At 35.7% G+C, this 4,608-nt stretch overlaps 1 non-coding gene across 1 annotated transcript; it reads left to right on the top strand.

Moving 5' to 3' along the window:
- The first annotated feature begins 2,271 nt into the window (after positions 1-2,271).
- Positions 2,272-2,434, top strand: LOC123600282. Its single transcript, XR_006713638.1, has one exon. It is a non-coding gene; the product is annotated as a U1 spliceosomal RNA (small nuclear RNA).
- The last annotated feature ends 2,174 nt before the right edge of the window (positions 2,435-4,608 follow it).

The raw sequence follows: 4,608 nt of genomic DNA on the forward strand, positions 1-4,608 counted from the left end.
TTCTCTACAGAGGTCCGTGATCAATTTTGAATACAAATTTGGTTATCATTCACCTCCTTTATCAATGATTCATTGCCCAACTACAGGGTAAAACCCAGTTCTTCAGCATGGATTAAAAGGCTGATCCTCACCTCATGATCCTACTCCTCAACATGTTTCTTGCCATTGCCCTATGTTCACTCACATTCTGGCTATACCTAACCACTTGTATTTTCCTACACCTGTTCCATTCACCCTCCCTTTGTGCCTTGGTAAATGTTTTCCTTCCATCTGGAATGCCCTTCCCTTACGTTTCACTGGACTCACACTATTCCCAGTGTAAACTCAGGCATCACCATTACCAGCAAGACTCCCAGGACCCCTTAGTTAGAACTAGGTTTCTTTTTTTTTTTTTTCTTCTATATTATCTTGGAATATTATTTTAACTAAAACATATACCACAGACTTTAATTGTCCATTTCTAGATCCAGATAGACTTAGAGTGTCTTAAGGGCTTAGGCTGTGTCATTTATCTCTGGATCCTCAGCACCCAGAATATAGAGGGCTCTCAGATGTTGTTAGTAAATGAAATTCAGTGTTCAAAACTGAATTTAATTTTCCTTTCTTTTTTAACGCACTTCTTCACCTTTGTTCTTTATAAATAATATCATTATTCATCCCATCAACCATGCTGAGAATTTAGCCATAATTACCTCCTTCCTATTTCTCTCTACCTTTAAGCATTCTGCCCACCTCATGGGATAAAAAAACCCTAACCAAAGAATAATTTCTATATCCCATATTCAATTATCTTTTTCCCACAAAGTGTTATGAGACACCATGAGTCTGCATTACCTACACCAATGCCCTTGTCATTTGAGTTTTCTGATTTGTACTTTGGTTTATTAAAAATAGTAGTTAGTTATTATGGTGTCCATTTGCTGAGGGAACCAAATCCTGTGGGTTTAGTGATAAAAGCTTTAAATGGTACCACATATCTCAAAGATAGGAACATCCGCTGCAATAAAATTATCACCTCAGGTTAGGAAGAAGGGACAAGCCTAAATTGGAGTTGGTGGGGATTAACATGGGGGAAGGCAGGAGCAGCTGGTAGGCATTCTACCTAGAGCACATAGTATTCAGAGTTTAAGATTAGCATGTCAGAGACCTTCTTTAAAACCACAAGCTCCTTTCACTCTTTTCAACAGCTGAGGCTTCCAGCTGAGAGACAGAATACTTGCCTATCTTAGAATATTTCCCTGCTCAGTGATTGATATGTTCTCCACTGCTGTTGGGATGTGGGGAAAAAGCACTCTTACATATCGCTAGAAGAAATGTGAATTGCTACAGTCTTTTTGGACAGCAATCTGGCAATTTCTTTTAAAATTAGAAATACACATACCCTTTGACCTAGCAATCCAACTCCTAGGAATCTATCCCACAGAAATAAAGGCACGAGTATGTAGAGAAATAACAGGGCCAATATTCAGTGAGCACACACCCGTACAATGTACCAGCCAGCATCTGTTCTGATTGGTCTGTACCTGTGCCATACCGGTTGTTAAATATTTTTAATGCCACCTCTGGATATATAAATAAAATTTTACATAAGTGAGATTTTTAAAATTATGAGCACTTTTTTCCTTACAAACTGTGTGTATGCATGTGCCTTGCTTCTTTCCACCCCCCTCCACATCCCCATCTCTTCAAGTGATCAATGTTTTTTACTCTTTTGTGCTTGTATAATTTATGTATAAATGTACACCCTTATGCACATAAGATTTGGGGAGGCGCATTGTTTACAAAAAGAAGAGACCATACGTGCATCTCTATTTTCTCTGTACATTTAGAAATCCCTCAGCTAAACTAGAAACTCTAACTCATTCTTCTTAATTTCCTTGTAATATTTATATTCTGGATGTATTACAGTGTACTCAGCCATTCTCAGATTGATAATCATTTGCTCTGTTTGTCCTTTTCTCTCTATCACAAAGACAGCTGCAATACACATCCTTGTGTTACCATCCGATAGGGGAGATGTTCCTACCACTGAAACAGAACATATGTTCATATGTTAATGAACCCTTTGAATTTGCATTTCTTTGAATTGCTTTTTCCCGTTCTTATTGTGTTTTTGTCTTTTTAGTAGCAGTGTAAGAACTTTGTGTATTTAAATATTATTTCTCAGATGCATTGCAGAGAAGTTATTCTCACTCTCTACCTTATACATGCTATGGTATCTCTTACTATACAAACATTCTTAATTGTTATGCAATCAAAAAATCAGTCTTTATACTTACCTGGCAGGGGAGATACCATGATCACGAAGGTGGTTTTCCCAGGGCGAGCCTTATCCATTGCACTCCGGATGTGCTGACCCCTGCGATTTCCCCAAATGTGGGAAACTCGACTGCATAATTTGTGGTAGTGGGGGACTGCGTTCGCGCTTTCCAAAAAAAAAAAAAAAAAAAAAAAAAAAAAATCAGTCTTTCCTTTTATGGCTTCTAGGTTTTCTATCTTGATTTAAAAGTTCTCATCCCAGGGGCGCCTGGGTGGTTCAGTCAGTTAAGTGTATGATTCTTGATTTTGGCTCGGGTCATAATCTCGCAGTTCGTGAGATCAAGCTCTGCATTGGGCTGTGTGCCTTCAGCTCAGAGCCTGGTTGGGATTCTCTCTCTCCCCTTCTCTCTGCCTCTCTCTCTCTCTCTCAAAATAAGTAAACTTCAAAGAAAAATTGCTCATCCCAAACCTAGATATATTTGACATTTTCTGCTAAATGCGTAAGGAGAGAGAGAGAGAAAGAGAAGTCAGGGAAGGGGGAAAGACAAAAATTGGTTCTGGGCTTTCTCAGTTGTGCTATTTTTTTTAAAGCTATCTGAATGCAATTATTTTTACAAAATATCTCTTTTTATTAATTATTTTAGAAAAATTGACTTTTATACTTGTTAAATTGTTTCACCCAAGAATATGGCATGTAATTCCGTTTTTTAAAGTTGGGGGTCAGCAAACTACAGCCCATTGGCCAAATCTAGCCATGCCCATCATTTATATCTTGTCTATAGCTATCATAGTGCTACAGCTGAAGTTGAGCATTGGCAGAGTTGAATAGTTGCTATGGAGACCATATATGCCACAAAGCCCAAAATATTTACTATCTGGTCCTTTACGGAAAAGTTACGAGATAACTGGTTTAAATCATAATTTATATTTTTGAGTAAATTTTATGGTTCTACTTATCAGTACTTTTTTTGTTAAATTTATTCATAGGTATTTTCTAATCTTGGTTATAATGGAGATGTTAACATTAGCCTATTTTCCCAACCCTTTTTTTGACTGGTTATTGTTATTAAAGGTAGAATAAGAATAGCACATGTTTTTTATGTGCCAGGTCCTGTCCAAAGCACTTTTTACATACCACAGCTCATTTAATCCTCCTAATAAGGGCCAACCCCCCAATAAGGTGGGACCAAGCAATAGCCTTCGGTAGACTTGACCACCGACTTTCTGATTAGACTTCTCTCTGATCCTCCCTTCTTTCCCTTTTAGACTTTACTCCCCTAGCTCCTTCCACAATTATTTCATATCACTCAGTGCTTTCCCAAATACACATTTCTTTTTCTTTCTGCACTCTTTTTTCTCTGCCCCCTCTTTCCAAATTTTTAAGCTGAAAGCTTAGTACATTTATTTCCAAACTTTCTTCTCTACTATTTCAAAGCTACATATTTCCCTATAAAAATTACTTTATGTCCCACAAATTTTGACAGTCTTTTAAATTTTCTTTAGTTTTAAATATTTTTCAATTTCCCTTAGAATTTTATTTTTAACCAAGGATTATATTTTAATAGTGGAAGAATGTAATGTTTGATATTGATACCATATATGTATCTTTCATACCTACTGGTTTGTTCATGTTCTCTATTTCTTCTTGTACCAATTTTAGCATTTTAACTTTTCTCAGAAATGTCATTCTATCCACATTGTCAAATTCATTGCATAAGAGTATTAGTATAACATAAAGATTAAGAACAGTTGCACAATCGAGGGAATTGGGCAAGTTACCTAGCTTTCATGTTGTAAAATGGAAATAATAATGGACCTATTTCATAGGATATGTTTCTCTAAGGATTCAAATTATTTAGAACTGTGTTTCAAAAATTCTAAACACTTACTGTTATTGTGCTCATTTTACTCATCATTATTTACTCCTTGGGATGTATTGAGGTTTCCTTGTACATGGTCAAATTTTGTAAATGTTCTTATGAATGCACAAAAATGTGTATTCAGTGTTGCTGAGAGTTCTATATGTAACTAATAGCTTGTGCTTATTAATTGCATTGTTCAAGGCTTTTATATCTTGGCTCTTTTTTCCTACCTCATTCCAAGAGAACTGTGTCAAAACTGTAACTATAACAGTAGATTCATCTGTTTCTCCCCACAATAGTTGCATTATGTATTTTAAGGTTATAGTAATAGATATAAATATTTATAACTATTATATCTTCTTACTTTATTATTTATTAGAATGTGACTTCTTTCTTCATCTTTGTATTTGTTTTTGCTATTTCATCACATTTTAAGATGGCTAGCAGTCCATCATCTTTTGGTTAACACTCTTATTTTTTGTTCTTC

The sequence above is a fragment of the Leopardus geoffroyi genome, chromosome C1 (genome assembly GCF_018350155.1).
Source record: "Leopardus geoffroyi isolate Oge1 chromosome C1, O.geoffroyi_Oge1_pat1.0, whole genome shotgun sequence".
NCBI lineage: Eukaryota > Metazoa > Chordata > Mammalia > Carnivora > Felidae > Leopardus > Leopardus geoffroyi.